At 40.9% G+C, this 21,631-nt stretch overlaps 1 protein-coding gene across 9 annotated transcripts in view; it reads left to right on the forward strand.

The window, feature by feature from the left end:
- The window catches only part of RFX2 (regulatory factor X2), a 99,304-nt gene that overhangs the window by 16,908 nt on the left and 60,765 nt on the right, over positions 1-21,631 (forward strand). For 2 of the 9 annotated variants that reach the window (XM_050934248.1, XM_050934251.1), the window contains exon 1: positions 7,013-7,141. The exons of the other annotated variants lie outside the window; for them this stretch is intronic. The gene's annotated coding sequence lies outside the window, so the exon portion shown is untranslated. Of the gene's footprint in view, positions 1-7,012; positions 7,142-21,631 lie in introns of those variants that run through there. 9 annotated transcript variants of the gene reach the window in all.

Consider the following 21,631-nt stretch of genomic DNA (forward strand, 5'->3'; position numbering starts at 1 on the left):
TTATATGTACTGTCATTTGGAGTTGTGGAGTTAGTTTAACAGTATTTTCTTCTTTTTTTTTTTTTTTTTTTTTTTTTTAAAGACAACCTACCTTACAGGCCATGTGGCCTAGTGGATAGACCACTAGTTTGGGAATCAGGAGACTGGATTTATTCTAATCTCTGCCACTGGTTTGCTGTGTGACCTTGGGAAAGTCACTTCCCCATCCCATGCCTAGGGTGACCAGATGTCCTGATTTTATAGAGACAGTCCTGATTTTTGACTCTCTTTCTTATATAAGCTCCTATTACCCCCCCCCCCCCCGTCCCAATTTTTCACATTTGCTGGCTGGTCACCCTACCCATGCCTGAGTTTCCTCATTACCCCCATCTCTAAAATGGGGGTAATCCTAACAGGGAGCCCTCCTTTACAAAGCATTTTAAAATACATTGACAAAAAGTACTACAGGAGAGCTAGGTAATTATTATTTATTATTACAATGGTGAAAGATGTTAATTGTCAGTGCCTTTAAATGGTAAAGCCAGTTCTTTGTGTGCCATTTGTATTCTTATTTTAATTACAATGGAGTAAATAATTTGACTTGAATGAATTTACACTTGATTTTACATCATGTTAAAAAGATCAGACTCTGGCTCTTCTGTTTTGGAAAATTGAGCTGAAAAAGGATTAGAAAAATCTACTCATTTGCCTCCAAGAAATGGGAAAGGCAGGTGGCATCATCTGACATATCTCTTACTAAAGTTTATTTTGACTGAAGTCTGATATCAAGTAGCATTACAAACAAATATTTAAAGAAGAAATTGCCATATTGTTGATTTATAACTCTGTTGCGATACTTAGCTTAAATTAACAATGGTTGTCAACTTGTTCTTATTGGCATCTATTTTATATGTATGTTGTTAACAGCAATTATTTGTGTGTAGTAGTGGCGAACCCGAGCCCACTTATTCACTGACACTTTAAAAACCCTTGCACCCCAGTCTGGGTCTATGCTGGTTATGCAATATGTATGTATCTTTTCATCCTTGCAAACGATATCTGTGACCCTCCATAACCCAAGCCTGACCCCAGATGTACAGTACCTTCCCTCTCAACCTGTGTATATTTCATTTCAAACATTTACTTTAATAACATTTTAAGCCAGTTGTTTCCTGCTATCACATTAATGTGAAGTCTGTTTTCACTTTTCCTCCAGCTCAATGACTAACTCATCTCTGATTTGGAATTGTTTGTAAGTGGCTGCAGTGCAGTAAACATCTTTCTTCCCTTTCCCCCTCAACTGTTTTTCAATGTGGAATGCCTTGAATCTTTATCTCATAATCCATAATGGCAGGGGGAATTAACATATAAAAGCAAATTAATAATTTTATTTTAAAACAGATAATGAAGTTGACTTAACCTGCTAGTTGCAAAGACAGACAGCTTGGCTGAAGGTCTCCAGAGAGATGCGATACTTTTAACATAGTTTAAATATCCTACAATTCTTGAAGCACACTTAATACTTAGATTCACTTGTATTAGATCAGAGTTTCTCAGCCTGTGGGTTGCGACCCAAAACTAAGTCATTAGAATATGTCAAAGGATTGCAGGGCTGTCTAGGCTCAGTTCCCTTCTGTAGGTGTTGTGACCTGGTGCACAGGATCACAGCACTTCTTAGATTTGGCCCAGCCGTCCCTCTATCATGACAAGGGCCAGCTGGGCCAAATGTGAGTGAGTGCAGCAACCACATGTGCCAGCTCATGACTCTACTCTCACAAATTTGGCCCAATCAGCACTCCATCAAGGGGACTGGACCAAACCTGAGCAGCGCTTCAATCCCAGATGTTACAATGCCTGGAGTGGGGAGTTGAGCCCAGCCAGCTCCATGGGATAGGGGCCAGGAAAGAGCAGTTTGTGTTGCATTCTCCAGTAAGTTTCCAGCCCCTCGATGTACCTCCCACCCTGCAACTGGGTGACGTCCCATCTTCCATACCCCCTGTCTTGTCCTCCCAACCCCAGCCCCCCAGTGTGCTTCTTCCCCATAGGTAGGCAACTTCCCCTCTGTCATCCCATGCATCATAGCACCCAGCCCCTCAGATCTTCCCCCACTGCACCCCCAGCCCCTTCTGTTCTCCAACTCCTTCCCCCAGCACACCACCTTTACCCCTAGGACCCAAATTCTCCCCATCTCTTTACCTTCTGTCTCCCATGGACCATGTATGGGAGCAGTGTGTTTTTTTTTTTTAAGGGTGTTTTAGCTTGCTACCCTTCCCCCTCAGTTGCAAGTTGGGGGATTCTCCAGCTGTTCACATCTGGCTGGAGCATCTGGAATCCTAGCTCTGAGCACCTTTCCCTGCCGAAGGATTCTGCAGGAGAGGGATCCAGGTCTGGGACCATCTTAGGGGGTCGTGACAGGTCATCAAGATTTACAAATGGGTCCTGAGCCCAAAATGATTGGAAAAACCACTGTATTAGATTACAGCCCATTAGTGACCTGTGCGTCAATGAAAATAGAAAAGGGATACATATGAAGTTGATAGGAACTGAAGTCTAATATTTTCATAAATTGATTGAATTAATGTTTCCAATGAGTGTCCCAAAAAAGATACTCTTAATTCAACACTCCTTTTCTTCCCCTCCTCTTCCTTTCATCATCTTTGCCTTTCTGATGCAGAACACAAAGGTCCATGGTTTGACTCCCACTGATCACCTATGTTGATTGGTGGAGAATTAATGCTTTCATGTCATAGAATTCCTCTTCTTTTAAATGGTTTCTTTAATGCACCCAATGAGGAAAATGTCCTTTAAAATGAAGTTTTGAATGTAGAGAGGTATAATAAAAGCTTTCCTCCTAAGGTGTTGTACCAACTGCACAGCACAGAGGGAGCAGAGGAACAACAGCTAGTTCATGTGGGGTGGAAAGGGGAATTAGTTGACTGGAGTAAACTCTTTTGTAGCAAAAAATGCATTGAGAGTTTTAAGTTCCACACCAAAAGAGACAGAACCTTGGTTTTTTCAAATCTCCTCTGAAAGGACCTCCCTTCTCACACAACCACCAAACTTCATGGCACTCAGTTTATCAATAGCAGAAGAATAGCTGTTCAAGGGAGTCCAGGTATTTCTAGCCCAGGGGTAGGCAACCATTGGCACACGTATTTTCAATGGCACTCACGCTGCCCAGGTCCTGGCCATCAGTCCAGGGGGCTCTGCATTTTAATTTAATTTTAAATGAAGCTTCATAAACATTTTAAAAAACCTTATTTACTTTATATACAACACTAGTTGAGTTATATTTTATAGACTTATAGAAAGAGACCTTCTAAAAACGTTAAAATGTATCACTGGCATGTGAAACCATAAATTAGAGTGAATAAATGAAGACTCGGCACACCACGTCTGAAAGGTTGTTGACCCCTCTTCTAGCCCCAATGCTTGCACAACAGAAGGAACTGCATCGGATGGTGCTGAATACAGTTATGGATGCCTTCAAATCCTGCATCTGATGCTACCAGTCTCCAGTTGCCACAGCTCAGATGAACATCCTCCTACCTCGTTTCCTCTTCCCAGAATGAATGTACCACTCACAGATTCATCCAACTTTGATGTAGATTTTGTGACTCCCTTTTAAGCCAATGCTGATGTCATTTCTTTGAGTAACACTGAACTTCCTTCTGCAAGGAATACAATAATAATCAGTTTGACTGACCCTTGAACAGTGGAATATGTTTAAGTTGTAAACTAGCAATCCCTTGACTGGGCTTTCAGGAGAGTTCCCCTTCCCTTCCAGCACCTAATTTGTGGTTGCTCCATTTAGCTGCCCAAAAAGGGGAGCTGAGCTCTTGAAAGAGCTGGATCCTTGCTCCTGTTCGCTATATGTATGCAGATGTCACAGTTACACAAAGAAGGCTACCGTGTAAAGTTGAGTCTCTTGACTACTGGGGTGATCTGAACTTGCCAAGCTGTTATGTTTAGATGGGTGAGATGGGTTCTAGCATAGCACAGGAAAGCCAGCCCAGCCCATGGTGTTCAAAATGTGAGAGACAGTGCCGGAAACTAACAGCTATTGTGACAGGCTGTTGCTGTCTGAAATATGTATTAAAAAAAGAAACAAGACGCTGTCCCAACGGTCATGTTTAGAATTATTCAGTGCAATTTTCTTTAGACATGTTAATTTATTGTGATCACCAGGTTGACATACCTGTGTAAGAACTCGCTTCTTTCTGAGCCGCCTTCTCCTTCTGTTTCACTGATTAAAATGCACTATCAGTCTTTTTGTTGTTAGTCTCTGTCATTGAAGGAGTCTTTTTTTTGTTGTGCTCTCCCATTGTTATCAGCTCTGCTGATTAGTTGTTGCTGCAAGTACAGTAACTTTGCCTTCAGCAGTGTAAGGCTATTCTTGCTGGGGAAGATTAGTTTGCCTTTTCATCCTTGCAAAATTTACTTACTGTACTGCTTATAGTCCTCAAAAATGTATTCTGCAAGGTAATTATAAGTACTTGTGACAGACTGCACATGAATATCCTCTTACAATGCTATCTCCACATGCAGTTCACAGAAAGAAGTAATTTACTAATTACCTAGTATAGAACTATATATTAGATTTTAGTTAACACTGAGACAATTCATTTTATGAGTGGGGGTTAATACATCAATCTAGAGGATTGTCGACAGCGCCATTTCATAATTAAACAAACAAATAAAAATGATAGACTGTTCTGGTTCCAAATGTGTCACTATGGTGTGTTTCATTAATGATTGCCTCTCTTTTCCCATCTATAAAATGGGTGTAGCACCACCTAATGCCCATCACTTGTCATGAAGCTTGTTTAATTGGTACTTTGTAATCTTCTGCTGTAAATTGCTATACAGGTGCAAGATACTGTAATTGCTTATTAATTCAGATGCATAATCCAGGAAATGTCTCTTTTACAAAAAAAAAAAAAAAGAGACTTTTTTTGGTTTGCCTTTTAAAGGAGTAGTATAGACTGCAAACTTGCATTAAGATTGTGATACCAATAGAACCTAGGATACTTGAAAGAGAAGGCAAATATTCCATCTTTATCTTTTGTGCCAAGGAAATATGACATGTATCGTGCTTCGTAATGGCACCAGTGGGTCCCTGGTGTTTGGGGCACAATACGGGGAGTTAACAGAATGTTAGGAACCATTAGGAAAGGGATAGATAATAAGACAGAAAATATCATAATGCCACTGTATAAATCCATGGTACATCTACACTTTGAACACTGTGTGCAGATGTTTTCACCCCATTTCCAAAAAGATATATTAGAATTGGAGAAAGTACAGAGAAGGGCAACAAAATTGATTAGGGGTATAGAACTGCTTCCGTATCAGGAGAAACTAAAAAAAACTGGCACTGTTCAGCTTAGAATAGAGATAACGAAATGTGTATGTGGGGCGGAGGGGGAGGGGGAGGCGCAATATGATAGAGGTCTATAAAATTATGAATGGTGCAGTGCAAGTGAAAAGGGAAGTGTTATTTATTCTTTCACATAACACAAGAACCAGGGGTCACCCAATTAAATTAATAGGTAGCAGGTTTAAAACAAACATAACTAAGTACTTCTTTGCACAACACACAGGCATCCTGTGGAACTCCTTGCTGGGGAAGTTGTGAAGGCCAAAAGTATAACTGGGTTCAAAAAAGAAGTAGATAAGTTCATGCAGAATAGGTCCATCAGTGGCTATTAGCCTAGATGATCAGGGTGGTGACCCCATGCTCTGGGTGTCCCTAAACCTCGGAGTGCTAGAAGCTGGGCCTGGGCGATAGATGGATCACTTGATGATTGCCCTGTTTTGTTTATTGCCTCTGAAGGATCTGGCACTGGCCACTGTCATAAGATAGAATACAGAGCTAGGTGGACTTTTGGTCTGATCCATTATGGTCATTCTTATGAATTAAAGACAGAATTTGAGGATTGCCTTTGGATTGCTTTTTCTTATTGGTTTGTATTTTGAACATAGTGGGGTTTTGTGTGTGTGTGTGTTGAGGTAGGGGTGGGGGGATATGTGCCTTCTAGTAACATCTTCAATCTGATTCCTTTTAAATCTCCGTAGAGGTGCATGTGTGCACATTCTTTACAACTCCCAGAACACATGCTTCAGCTTGTGGTCTCTTAATGTTGTTCCTCTACTTGTAAGCAAGGACATTCTTAGCATTCTTTCCAATTTGTATCGTGGCTACACAACATCTAATTATATTTCTTGACAACAACTAGCCAGGGAAGCTAAGAATTAACATTATAATGGGCCTTAAGGTTTTGCAATTACTCAGAAATGATCTGTGTGGGGCCTGTAGAACACTTGGCTAAGTCCTGTCAACATCCTTTCTTGTTGGAGAGAAAAGTATTCATTGTTTCTGCCTTGGAAAATTGACTTGCAAATTCTCCATGTGAATTTATTGCAGTTACTGTTGAACTAATAGTATATAGTTGTGTGGTGACTGGGTCTGATCCTTTAATGACTTCACACATGCGAATAGTCCCACTGAAATTTAGGGTTACACTCACCAGTGAAGTATCAGAGGGGTAGCCGTGTTAGTCTGGGTCTATAAAAGCAGCAAAGAGTCCTGTGGCACCTTATAGACTAACAGACGTATTGGAGCATGAGCTTTCGTGGGTGAATAACCACTTCGTCAGATGCATGTCACCAGTGAAGTTACTCACATGTGTAAATCTTGGGGTGTTTACTACAAAAGGGCCCAATCCTGCAAAGTGTTTGTTAATAGAATTCCTTGTTGTCGCGTAGCATTTGTAAGACCAAACTTCATTAAAATGACAGACTGCTAGACTGTACAAGGCTCTCTGACTCCACGGTTGTTTCAGCAGACTCCCGGTTAAGAAAATATTTAGCACAGAGCCTGTTGCTTAACAGCCGGAAAAATCCATTTCCTTTTTGCTTCGGAGATAGCAGCTGTTTCACTTCCCAAAAATCTGTTTGATTTTGTTGTTAGCTAAAGAGTTGAGGTTTGTTTGTTTGTTTGTTTGTTTTTATTCTCCTCTGTGGGGAGAAAAGGAGCAAGGGTAGATCTGTTGGACTTGATGTGCGATCAACCAAAGTGTGATCTTCTAGAAATGCAGCCGTGTAAATATATTATCGTGCATAAAGAGCTGGGAAGATACTAGAGAGGGATGAAGGACAGGTAAACAATGAAGACAAAAACATTTATACTAGTATTGTTTTATTTTATAGTTCATACAGTATGACATAAGATCTTCTACCATAAATGCTATGCAGCAACACTTATTATTCATTTGTTTCTGGTAGGACACCATTTAATATTTCTGTCTATAATTTGTATCTGAAGCTGCCAAATAATTCTAAGATTGATTACCATGTAAGCCTACTGTTCCTAGATGGTACAATACCTAGATGTTTCTGTCTTCTTAACTCAGTTTAATTCCATAATTACATGATAATGCTGGACTGTGAAATTGCATAGTGAGTATCTAGGAATTTATCTTCGCTCTGTATAAAATGGCACTAGTATTTCCAAACAGGGGCAGCCCTAAAACTAGAAGAAGCTGTAGCGCCCAATCCTTTGATCCTTACTCAAGCAAAGCTTCCACTGAAGTCAATTGGAGTCTAGCCTGAGCAGGGTAGCTTATTGTAGCTTATTCTTTATAATGCTTATATCCATATTGTTAATGTACAGTTGTTCTATCTATCCCCCCTGCTCAGTTTGCAGGCTTGAAGGTGTCTCTAAAAACCATATGCTGACTAGACATGAATGGGCAAATTTAAACTTCCGGAGCCTTGCCCGAGTATCTGGGTTGCATGCTGAGGCACAATTCATGGGGAGAAGATGGGGAAGGAGACCTGATGCCAGTCTGCAGATTTGGGCGGAGATCTGTTTCACTGAAAGAAGGAAGGATCTGACTCACCAACCCTCCCCCACCTTCACTCTTTATGCAACTCCCCAAATTCTTCCCTTACAAGTCTTTGGGTAGAGGAACTGCACTGATGTAGCCTGGGCCTCCTCTGCATACCAGAAATGAGGTAGTACAAACATTAGAATTTAGGAACAAAAACAAAACAAAGGTAAACCTCTTTAATGGATGCTTCCATCCAACGGCTGCTGTATTGTGGCCCTTGGAAGCAAGCCACATGGGCAGCACCCACTGGTATCAGTGTGCCCACACCATAGGCAACACGTGGGCTTGAATGATAAAGATAACTTACCAGATCCATCTAGGGGAATCTCAGCAAACTTGAGTGGCCTTTAGTTTTAGTCTTTCCAAATTAGCCTAGAAATCTGCTCACTTTTAGGAGAGAGCACATTCTGCTGTAAATCGATGTTGTCATCCTTTTAAAAAAAAGTTGGAATGAAATAATAGTTACTACTCAATGCATATGAGCAACAATGCTGTTCTGGTTGCCTAGCAGCCAGCTAGACACACTGGAGAATAAAAAAGCCTGTCTGACTAAGCAAGGTGGTTGGAGCTGGTTTTTAGGTTTGCGGGTGGAACCTGACCCAGGGAGCTCATATTTTAAGGATGGGGAGGAGGTGGGTGGAATTTACCATTAATGGATATTTTAGTTCTAGCAGGATCATCAGTCTTCCCCTCCCCTCTGTTTTTCCTCTTCAGTTTTTAATGCTTTAGAAAAGGAATGAGAAAAATCTCCAAATTCAGTGCAGGAAAAAGCCAAGGACTCTCTCTTCCTTGTGCAGCCTGGAGATTATTAGTATTTCATATTTTTTCAAGATACAAGTCCACATTTGCTGCAAGCTCCATGTGTGCTAGGAAGTGGCTACTGTAGTCACTTTGGCCTAAACCATCCACCTGCTTGCAGAAAAAAAGAAAGATGAAAGAGTCTGTTTTCTTTGTCTTTAGAGCATCTTTGTCTAAGAGCATTTTTTCCTCTTGATTTAATATATACAAAAAGTTGGACTGACATGATACATGCATAGACTTATTTCAGCATTGCCAACTCCAAGCCTTCAAAAATCATGAGTCGGATCCCAACAAATCACGCGACTGGTTTAGAAATCATGAAATTTTAAAAACAATAAATTTTTGGTTTTGTTTATTTGCCCTCTGGTGTTGGAGCCACTAAAGGTCATATTTTCAAGTCTTTTTTTACAGTCCTGAGGGCTAGAAATGGTTGGTTGGTTTTGTTTTGTTTTTAATAGAAGCTGAGATTCTCTAGTAATAATATGACTCCGGCAACTGGGGCTTTAAGAAAAATGCCAAATATCCCCATACTTACAATAAAATTGCAAGAGTTGACAACACTGCTATTTTAATGTCCGTGGTTTGGCCTTGTGACCTTTTTAATGTTTTTAAGGCTGGAATGGGGCTGGCTGACTTGAAGGACTGATCATAGAGTTTTTGATCCAGCCCAGGTCAGTAGTGACTACTAGCAGGTACCATTTCACACTGGCATTTGGAAAAAGAGTTGGTTGGTCTCAGTTTAGTTTCTACCAGAGAATTGTCCATCTATTGGCACCCATTACCCTGCTCATTGGCAGCCTTGGTCAAGAGGCTAAGAATTAGCTGGACATAGAGAGCAAACTCCCCTTCTCTCTCTATGAGCTGGCTCTTCCTGGTCAGGGCTAAGGTACGTTGGTGAGGGCAGCATGATGGAAGGACATGCCACTTTTGCCTTCTCTCCTTCAGGGTTAAATAGAGGTCTCTGTTCTTCAGTTTTCAGTCTAGCACCTTTCATAGAGTTCTCAGCGGTTCCCTGTTCTGCATTACCTTTTGGATCCCTCGTTTTGACGTTATGACCTACACCTCCATTCCTCTTTGTTCAGCTTTTGACTCCCATACTTAGGTAAGTCATGTTAAATCACCTGACAGAAAGGGCTTTCCTTGCTTTGGAGTGGGCTCTAACCATTGATCAAAGTCATCAAACAGGCTGGCACCTTTCACCAAAGTTCAGTTCCCACCTCCTCCCCAACAAAAAACCAGCTATGAAGGCTGGAGGCTCTAGCAATGAAGATGCCCACTGCCCTCTCAGAACACTTTTTTTTAAATAATGTTTTCTAGGACTTGGCATTTGATAACCAGTCAAATATTAGTCAGATAATGTAAAAAAAAAAAGTCAGATATTTTAAACTGTTAATGTATCTGTAACAAAAAAGAGTAAGACTTTGTAATCTCCATCAGGCCTAGTCTTAAATACATATGAATGTGGAATTACAACATGTAACTCAGAAAAATGTGAAACACAATGAAATGACGTTCTAAAAAAATGAAAGAATGGCACCATGATGCAATCAGAAAGTAGGCTGCTGCCTACATCAGGGCATTTTTGCTGGAATACTTGATAATATTTGACTGTTGCCAAAGAATTGGGGGCCAGTTGACATTATTTGACCAGTCAATTGAATGGCTTGCCAACCTTAGCATTTTCTTCTTCACACTCCAAGTCAATCTGCTGAAATAACCTGAGCAACATCAGGCTTGGTTACAGCTTATTTATACATGGCTGAATATTATAATGCTAAAGGATCTTATTCATAGATGACCCTACGTTTTTAACATCTCTGTGCTGTCCTGTATTGCTGGATATTCTATTTCAGTACAAAATTTACCATTAAGGTGAGTGTTAGAGATTAGTTCATGGTGATATATCAGGCCTGATTCTCCATTACCCTTCACCTTGTGTATTCATTTACACCTTTGCAAAGTGAGTGTAAAAAGCATATTGGTGACCGGTCCCAGTATGCATTTTGTCCCATTGCTGGTTTTATGCCTTTGGTGTATGTCCGCCAGTTTTGTCACCTCTTATTCTCTCTTGCCAGTTCAGTGGCCCTGAGCTCTACTGACCTCCTGTCTGATTTACAGAGATAGGGTGAAAGTCACTCCAGTTTCTGTTAACGCCACTCGGAACATCAGCCAGAAAGTGGTCACAAGCTTCCTCTACAATGCCACTAGGCCAAGTCATCCGTGGGAGCAAAGGACTGAACTCTGATTTTCCCCTCACATGGGACTGAACACAACTAGATGGTAGAAGATTGCTGAGCGTGTTGATTTGTCTCAGTAATAGTCAGTGATAGTATTAAAAAAAAGCCTATACAGTTCAAGCACAAAATCTTAGTTCAAAGCATTAAAGCACAGGTTGTTCTAGAGCGTTTAATGCAATGATTTACAATCCTGTGGATTTCATTTCTGCTACTTATGATTTCCTGTTGCAGAAGAGAGAATGCCTTACTGTAATTCTGGCATGTTACATTGGAAGGCTGCGCTATCATTGGATAAGAGTCTGAAAAAAATCTGTTCCATTTTCATGACACATTATTTAAAAACTCCTAAAAATCTCAAATATTTAGAATTAGCAACTTTTCCTATAAACTTAGCCTTTAACAAGTGTGAAGATGAGCCAATGTCATGGTGACCTTAAAAGTGAATGAACTTTGGTTTCAAAGTCTAAGCTATGGGATAAATGCTGCACAGACACAGCTCCCACTGATTCGGAGCATCAAAGAGCAGCCTGTGGCTTTAATAATAATTAGCAAATGCATCAGAACTTTTATGTTTCAGTTCATGCCATCGTACCTATGATCGTGTTCTTATCTAGCAAAATAAAAATTAAAAAATATCCTGTATTTTTATACCAGCCATCTTAGCTCTTGCCTAAAACCCTCTGTAAGACTTTACTTGTTATGAGCAATGAATTCCAGCTTCAAATCTCACTACAATAATGCAGAATGTGGAGTTCAAATTAGTTTCACGTGTTCACAGAATTCTGAAAAAAAATATTTTCAGTGCATTTCTTCTCCAAAGCGTTACAGTTACAGGATACAAAAACAGGCAAAAACTTTCTCCTCTAGGGCTTGTTTGTTTGCATGGTAGTTTTGTTTTTGCACAACACTTGCTGTGTTGTAGCCTATACTGTATACTTCCTGTAGAAGCTAGAAGAAGAGACAACTGCTTTCATAATGACTAGTTGTTATCACCTCAAAGAGAGGTTAATTTGTTGATATTTTTAAAATAAAAGAGGGATTTAAAAGTGCTCCTTTCCACGACATTTTGCTTCTAAGAACACTGTCTGCCTGGACTGTTTTTTATTATTTCAGAATAAATAGAATAAATCTCCCCCCTCCCCCCACCTCCTTAGTTACTATAGAAAAGAAATTATTTATCAGTTCTCCCCAGGGCTTCTGAAAATAATCACTGACATATTAAGTGTGTTTTCGATCTGGTTAATGTGTGATGCAGGGGGGATAGGCTGGGGGATAGCATTGTTTGGTTTGGGAAGTATTCTCTCCGTCGCTGAGCAACCAGCCCTTGGAAACGGGAGTGGACTGTGTCACCCATAGCAACCGTTGTTACTCGACAAACAATGTGGGCCAGTGCAAACAGAGCCAAGACTGTAGGCTCCAGTTTTTAATTGAACATCTGCATGTGTTTTTCTCTGATTAAATGGTGTTTCAGTTTGATTTGTCTGTGACAGATATGATTGGGCCAGTTTTGTGTGGTTCTTTACAAGGTGCTTGATTATCTTGTCCAAATTAATGCCTTTTGTTTATTCTTATGTGAAGTTGAGAGGGTTTTTCCCCCTCCCATCTCCTGTAATCCATAAAAATAGTCTCAAAATAAGAACCTTTATCTATTTCTACCAAGAAATGTCTCAGGTTTCCTCCTGGCTGGGTATGTATTGCATAATTACTTAAGGTCTCTTAATCAGCTTGATAAATTATAAGCACAATCTTGATATATCAACATTGTGATGTGAACATTTTATTTCTTTTTTAATCCCAATTTTCTGTTGCCCTTTATTGGATATATAAAATGGAAGGGGTTTTGGTTATCTGAATCCCTCTTCCCCTCCACAAATTTGGAACCAGAGAGGTGAATGGGTCAAGACTCCTCTTGTAACTCACAAAACATTAGCTAGAAGAATTTTTTGCCTGGGTAAATGATACATCATAGTATTTGACTAAATACTAAATGATACAACATGTATAGATGTGGTCTCCTCACCTCAAAAAAGATATTCTAGCATTAGAAAAGGTTCAGAAAAGGGCAACTAAAATGATTAGGGGTTTGGAGAGGGTCCCATACGAGGAAAGATTAAAGAGGCTAGGCCTCTTCAGCTGGAAAAGAGGAGACTAAGGGAGGATATGATAGAGGTATATAAAATCATGAGTGATGTGGAGAAAGTGGATAAGGAAAAGTTATTGACTTATTCCCATAATACAAGAACTAGGGTTCACCAAATGAAATTAATAGGTAGCAGCTTTAAAACAAATAAAAGGAAGTTCTTCACACACTGCACAGTCAACTTGTGGAACTCCTTACCTGAGGAGGTTTTGAAGGCTGGGACTATAACAATGTTTAAAAGGGAACTGGATAAATTCATGGTGGCTAAGTCCATAAATGGCTATTAGCCAGGAAGGGTCCCTAGCCTCTGTTCATCAGAGGATGGAGCTGGATGGCAGGAGAGAGATCACTTGATCATTGCCGGTTAGCTTCACTCCTTCTGGGGCAGCTGGCATTGGCCACTGTCGGTAGACAGATACTGAGCTAGATGGACCTTTTGGTCTGACCCGGTACGGCCGTTCTTATGTTCTTATGTTAATTCAGACTCGGTGATGCAGTTCATCCTTTTTTCTGTAGATGACACAGTTGTTAAGGGAGGACTGTTAGACCAGTGCATAGTCTCACAGGCCTTTATCTTTTCTTGTTCATCTGGAATGTAGCTGGTCTTATTACCATCCTAACCCAAAAGGCTACAATGACTTCTTCTAACTGAAGAGCATTAGAATGTGCCCTACAGAACTGCATCTCTAGTGTAGCTAAAGCAACCCTTCCATTCTGTCTTCCTTCCATGAAAGATCACATCTCAGTTTAGGGCTAATACAATAAATAGCCTTGTATTTTCCTTTTTACTTGGGTGGGTTTTGTTAAGCCCTGAGTGTTACAGCACATGCCTAGTTACCAAAAGCCTAATGAACAGCTCCAAGGATCTGAACAGGCTTTAACTTTCCCTCTGCTTGTAACGGAGCAACAGTCTGGAAAGTGATTTCTCTTGTTGCATTATTCGCATTTGGTCCTGCAATGAAACAGATGAAGTAATTAGCAACAGGGTTGCCCGGGGGGTGGGCAAGGGGGGCAATTTGCCTCGGGCCCCACAGGGGCCCTGCGAGCCCTGGCCCAGTGGCGGTCCGGGTCTTCGGCCAGCATTTTCGCGGCGGGGGGCCCTTCAGTCACTCTGGGTCTTTGGTGGCATTTCAGCACCGGGTGGCCCTTCATTGCTGCTGAAGACCCGGAGTGACTGAAGGGTCCGCCGCCACCGAAATGCCGCCAAAGACCCGGACCGCCGCCGGGTGAGTACAAGCGCTGCAGCTCCCTCGCTTTGCTCCAGCTCCCCTGAATCCTCTGGGCGGCCCTGGTTAGCAACCAGTTGTGACTGGTGCCGCTGGGACCACACCACACAGCCTGGGACTCTGAGATGAATGCACTTTTAAAAGTGATAAATTCAGCTGGAGAAAGTACATATTATCACAGAATTATTATTAATTTATACATTAAAAAAAAAACAACAACTTTTCAGCATCTCATTGGTCTGGTCTGATACCAGCCGCAGTTCCCTGGGTGAACTTTACCATGCACTCTGAAATTCTTTTAGTTGGCTGGATGTGTTTCTTTGAACTGGCTCAACCCTTCCCAGTTCCACTCCATAATGGAACTGTCTCTGCTTTGTTTGGGCTACACGTGACAAATGGGTTTTGAGCTTAGCTCAGGCTTCAAGAGGAAGCACATCTATGTCTTATGTGCAAGTGAGTAGGTTGAGAAAGAAGGGACAGAGAGGTCACTCAGGCAATTTAAACGGACCAAGGAAAGAAACTTGCTCCCAGTGTCAGAAAGTAAACAAGACTGCTTACCCTGCCTGGAAAAGGGGCTTTAGGAACTTTTTTCTCTTAAATAAAGCAGTTCCTTAATTGATTCTATCCTTCCTTAGTCTGCCCTGACTGACTTTTGAAGCTGTCCAGCACAGGACCAGAGTTTATGTAATAATAATACCGCTGCCATTTGCTCATCCTAGATACCATATTTTTCAAACCTTTGCTGCCCCTGTGGTAGAATCTCTCCCCCGAGAGCTCCAGTTTGCTGGGCCAGTTGCTATTTTAAAATCTAATTTGAAGATTTCTTTTTATGAATGACCACAATTTATGTTGTTTGCCCGGACTCTCTGAGCACTCATGAATGGTGCTATATAAATATAAATAACAATAATGTGTTGGCAGGAGATACTTCTGTGTTTGCTGTTCACCAGATAGGCATGACAGGGACAGCTGCTGCTGCCCACTTCTAAATTGAAATACAGAACTGAGCCTTCTGCTTCACACTTAACTTGACCAGGGGCTGGCCAGCTTTCCTGCTCACTTAAAAAAAGACTGTCTGACCTAAACAAGCATAAACCAAGTACTAATGACCAGATAGGTTTAGATCAAGCTGGTCTGTTGGAGTCAAAATAATAGAGCAGGAGTTCTCAAACTTTTGGACTGGTGACGCCTTTCACATAGGAAGCCTCTGAGTGCGACCCCCCTCTTTATAATTTAACCTCCCTCTTTTTTTAATATATTTAACACCATTATAAATGCTGGAGGTAAAGTGGAGCTTGGGGTGGAGACCGACAGCTTGCAACCCCCCCCCATGAAATACGCTCGTGACCCCCTGAGGTGTCCCGACTTCCAGTTTGAGAACCCCTGAAACAGAGTGAAATACTGTTTCTCACAACGTTTAATCATCCTATAGAATTCTCTGCCATAGGAGAACCTAGAACAGCAGGGTTGGAAAAGGGACTCAGTTTTATAGCCAATATTTGTAGTTATGCATCCTAAAATGAGGGTAATCAAATTTCACGTTTAAGAGGATAAGTTGATCACCACATGGCTCAGGAAAGAGCTTTCCTCGCCTTGTGTAGTGCATTGCTCAATTAGCCAGGGCCATTTTCCCCTTCCCACTTCCTTTTGAAATATCAAGTACTCTTCACTCCTAAAGCAGGATACTAGACTTGAAGGACCAGTGGCCCAATCCTGTGTTCCTGTCCTGTTAGTATCATCTTGTTACATGTACAGTGCTATTTTCCTTTCCCCGCTTGTCTCATTGTGATGTGATAACAGTTCCTGTGTAGTTTGTATTGAAGTTAAATATGATTACCAGTATGAGGATCTGAAACCTACTAATTGGCACCTATGTATCCCATGCCCCCTTCCAGAAATACTGTATATCCAAAAATAAGGTTTCCCTCCAGGATTTTAGTAAAAGAAGGAAGGCAAGTCACAACACAGTCTAATTGTCCTTTCCAAAGTGGGAGATATTTAGAAACGTGAGAGGCAAGCCTGTTCAACTTGCTTAGCGTTGGTACTGTGATTCGGGAATGAGGAGGGGCAAATAAAGGTATGCTAATTTCTTTGGGCAAAACCTTGGAGGCTTGGAAAAGGGAAGGAACAACCCAATTACCTAAGCCTTCTTTGTTTCTGTAAACTTTCATCCCAATCTATTTACTTTCAATGCAGTATGCGTGGTTATGGTATGAGAGACTGCTGGGTAGCTGGGTCCAAAGTTCTACAGAAGCTAATCGTTATTAGATATGTTTGCAAGTGTATAATCAATAAATACCATTTGTCTGTATTTAGACATTCCTCTGCAGTATTTGCAACCTAAAATTGTGCTAGTAGAGAAAAAGGTAGAAATTGAGACTGACTAGCTTATTTTTCTTTGTCCAAGAGAAGAGAGGCTTAAAGAAAGAGAGCATGAATGGTGAAAAGTGAATTAGATCTTTAAAATCTTCCAATATGAATACTTTTCAAATGTTTCTTGTAACCCAGGTGAGTAATTTTTAACCTGACAATGTGTCTTAAAGATATATAAATGTGTATTTGAAGAGTCATATGTTGATTTATAAATTGCCCTTGATTAGTAGCTGTGTCATTATCATAGATACAGGATAAAGAAACTATACTGAAAGGAAGCTATGTCTTAAATATAAATGTATGGAAACAAAACAAAAAATAGTTTGAGACTGCAGCACTTTATCCATCTGCTAACTTTCTCATTACCAGTAACTACAATTTAAAGGTGAACTGAAAGGCCTTGGCATACTGTAAATCTGAGTGCGTGGTTCTGGTTTCCCCAGCTGCAGCTGATAACCCCACTGACACCCAATACAGCACAAGAAGTTGCATTTCTCTTGCTACATTAGTTGACTTCAGTTGTAGCAAAAGGCAACTAAATCAGGACTTGGCAGACCTATAGAAAAGGAACAGACTTATTCATGTATTCATTTATCAAGCATGCTCAAGTCTGCCTATGTATTGTATTAACAATTTGGGAACTGCTTCTGTGTCTATCTTTACAAAAAATTCAATTTTCCTTTAAAATTAGAACCCTTAATTTTCTGTTACTTAAAATATCACTAACTTTCTTTTAAGGGCACTTTGTTTTAGTCAGTGGAGTACTGTGGTTGGATGAATGGTTGGACAGCACAGACAATGAGAGACAGACAATGAGAGTTTGGCACCTGATATCTCTTGCAGTTAGGGTGACCAGTTGTCCTGATTTTACAGGGGCAGTCCCGATTTTTGGGTCTTTTTCTTATATAGGCTCCTATTACTCTCCACCCCCGTCCCGATTTTTCACACTTGCTGTCTGGTCACCCTGCTTGCAGTATCATTTTTGAGTCTTCTGAGTCCTGGAGTTCAGATAGTTTAGGGCATTGATAGCCTAAGGTTGAAACTCAGCATGGTAGCAAACTGGGTGCGTGCTCATTAGCTTCTGTACTTCTAAGAGCCACTGAAGTGGTGTGCTCTGGATATGGCTACTAGAATTCAGGTCTGAAGGAGTTAAATTCTCTTCCTCAAAAACAAAAAGCATGTACAATGGATCACTTTGTGTATGGGAACTTCCTTGTGGTTTGACTGCAGCTCATAATTACTCTCCTTGCATTTAGGTTTGAGATACCACACGTGGGGACTCATCAACATTCTCCTGGCAGCATATGCTGTTGCTGCTTCTGCCACATATTCAACTGACTCTTAAGGAAACTTCTTTTAAATTATCAACACAAAAAAGTTCCTAGCACTCTTCCACATCAGTGAAAGGGAAACTTAAAGAAACAATGAAGACCATTAAATTTCCCTGGCTCCATGATAATATAATATCTATATTACATGATTCAGTTCCATGAAATCCAATTCAAGACTGAGGGTGTATATGTAATATTAACTATTGCTATAAAAAGTCCCTTCCATGTTTGTATTTTCCATGAAGACCATGTTCCTGAAATACATATATACCTCTTAGTGTCCTGGAGAGCCTTGAAACCTATGTTTTGGGTTCATCTGCGTTTCCAGGTAACTAGAGCCCTTACAGAAGCAGTGTTTTGTCTCTTTTAATTTAATTTAACTTAATCAGTGGAAGGTTCTGGTGCCTTCTGTCTTTATAACATTCTGAAGCAATTTAATCAATTAAAAAGCCAGAATCGGCTCATTATCAGGTTCCTTGCCATTTTCACCCTTCACTTACCTCAGGCTGTTGAAAGAGTAAACGGCATAACCCATAATTCTCAAGAGCCCTTGTTTGAGTCTGTTTTGCATGCCCAGCTAATTCCACCTAATTTCTGAGTTTGAGGAACAGAGAGGGAAAGATCAGCCACAAATGAGTGAACTATTTCAAACAACATAACAGTGTGCTTGGCAGGGGTGAAAGTAACTTACACTTACTGCCAGAGTCCTGAGGGGGGCGTGGCCTCATCTGGAAAAGGCATAGCCTCACCCAGAAGAGGCGGGGCCTCTCAAGATTTAAAGGCCCTGGGGCACTGGCTGTGGCTGGGAGCCCCAGGGCCTTTAAATCCTCACCGTAGCTCCAGCTGGGATTTAAAGGGCTTGGGACTCCTGCGGCTGTGGGGAGCACCGAGCCTTGCTGGGCTGGGGCCAGGATTTAAAGGGCCCGGAGCTCCCGTGGCTGCTGGGAGCTCTGAGCCCTTTAAATCTTGGCCCCAGCCCAGCCGCCTAAGCAGGAGCTCTGAGCCCAGAGCCCTTTAAATCCCGGCCCCAGCCCAGCTGCCGAAGCCGTGGGCGGGATTTAAAGGTCTCTGGGCTGCCCGCAGCAGCGGAGAGCTCCGAGTCCTTTTAATCCTGCCCGCGGAAGCCGGTGCAGTCCGGCACGGCGTACTGGCTCTTGCCGGTATGCCGTACCAGCTTACTTTAACCTCTGGTGCTTGGATATTATAGTGAAGGGCACTTTAAAACCACACAGATATTTATAACTGGCTCCAACCTTCACCCAACTCTTACGGTGAATCAAGAGAAGGATTAAGGAAGAATTGTTGGAACCTGGACCCAGTGGTCAGGGCGCCTGATGCAGCAATAGGTCTGTGAATAGCTGGTGGCACATGAGTGCTTACTGCTGCTACTGTAGGACTTGCAGACAAAGATCTTAGGTGCCCTCCCACAATACCTCAAGTTGTGTGATCTGATGAAAGTAGAGAAGCACTGGCCCATGACTGTTCACTGCAGACACTATTGACCGGGCTGGGGTTTGGGTGGCAGATCTTGGCATGAAGGCCAGGATTCTGATGGGCCTAGATTTAGTATGTTCTTAACGTACTGCTGCATTTCCTGGTTTTATCTGAAAGCAATAATAGGAGACGCTATTCTTTCCTGATTTTTTTTCTCAGATCTGTCCATAAATCAGGAAATACTGTAGCTCTCGTGAATGTACCTGATTTTAGGATTTTCAGGCACATTGTGTTTTTCAGAAGCATTAAACCTCAGATGCTTAGCTGCCAGACTTTCAGATATGTTGAGGTGTGCTTATTACTAACAACCATGCTGGCAGCCTTGTCTCTTTATAGGCACCCTCCATGTTGTCTTAAACTGGAAAGTAACCGTATTGATTAGCTTTTATTGATTGGACCCATAGGAACAGAGGTTTGGCTTACTTCAACTGTCAGAAAGTAATAAGGGTTTTGTTTCAGGTCAATAAGCTTTTAGAAATTGGTAAACTGGAGCCAAACTTTGCCAAAGTTTTTGGGGGGATTTGGCCCTGGATTCTGGTTCAGAGTCATTTGCTGGCAGTTTGAAAGCGTTTGCTAATGTGCTCCTCCTGCTTTTAAGTTCTGTGGACTGTGGAAAAACTTTCTTCCTTTGATCCGAATTTTAGGGAAACTCCTTGTATTTTTGTGATGGTGTGCCCTGGAGAAAAAAACAGATCAATGTGTTGGGTTGAGGGTGCAGGCACGGAATAATCTATTTCTGATGCAGATATCTTGCATAGTTCTGCCTTAAACTGGCTTAATTAATTACTTGAGCTGATCTTGGTTTCATCCACTACAGAATCGTTGAAGAAGGTTTATCTCCTACACTTTATATGCTTCAGTCAAAATGCAATTAATTCCATTTCAGGGCAGTTTTTTAAATAGAGCGCAGGCCAAAAGTGGCAAGTGAAGTGGAAAATATTTGTCCACATGATACCTTCTTAAATAAGTGTGGCATAGTTGCTGTTGGAGATGCATAGTAAGTATTTATTGGTGAAGGAATGGCAAAACAGCAACCCTCTGCTTCCTTCTTACTACATATTTTTGATTACTGTGGAGGGTATTGAGAACTACTATCTTCCAAGTAGCGTATATATTGAAACTGTTCTAATACTTTTCATTTTTATAGATGTACATGGCTACATGGAGGAAATACCCTCTTAATGCCTGTTGAGAGCATGATGGCCTGCTACTTGAAGTTATTTCTTCTGATTTCAGCTGCTGCTGTTTCCTTCTTTACAGAAATAAATAAAAATGCTCTATGCAAACTCAACCTGGATAAAAACCCCAGAAGCTGATTAGCTTAGGCTTTTTTTTTTTGTTTTGTTTTTTGGTTTTCGTTCTTTTTAAAATTTACTCTTCCTTAAAAGTTCCATGCAAAGCAAACCCTGGTGTTAGTTTAGATTCTAGCAGCCAGTGTTAACGGTGAGACATCATTCAGGTTAAGTAATTCTAGAAGTTAAGGCTGTACTTTACATCCATCTACATATACTTTTAAAATATGACCTTTGAACATAATTTTATGGTATTTGTCAAATGATATGGATAATACAGACTTCAAGCATTCAAAATCCGTGAGCCAAACTCCCTGAAAATCATGATATTGGCTTAAAAATATTGAGATTTTTTTTTTTTTTTAATTTACCTTCTGGCTTTTTAGCATGCACTTGGATCACATTTTCAAGCTTTTCTTTGCAACCATAAGGGCTAGAAATCTTTAATGTTTTTTAAACAAAAGCTGAGATTCTCACATAACCACTTGCTTCCAAGAACTGGGGCTTTAAGTAAAATGCCAAATATTCTGAGACTCAGGATACAACTGGAAATTCCTTATACAAGTTTGCATGCAGTGAGCATACTGGACTAGAAGTTTAACTAGACTACTTTAAAGTACGCTGGGACCATTTTGGTCTCTGTATGGCTCACAATCAATGAAACAGCACAAGCTCTGCACAGCTGAAAATCTGGTGTGTACCTTGCAGTTAGGAAATATTACTTTTAATTAATGAACGTTAATGATAAATACAAAGGTTATGTTTAGCATTGTTTTAAAGAGATATTGAATATGAAGAGGTGTTTGGAAATGCTGATCTTGACCTTGCATTATTGAATATGGATGCTGCTGAACTGTTATATC

Source organism: Gopherus flavomarginatus, chromosome 24 (assembly GCF_025201925.1).
Source record: "Gopherus flavomarginatus isolate rGopFla2 chromosome 24, rGopFla2.mat.asm, whole genome shotgun sequence".
NCBI classification, from domain to species: domain Eukaryota; kingdom Metazoa; phylum Chordata; order Testudines; family Testudinidae; genus Gopherus; species Gopherus flavomarginatus.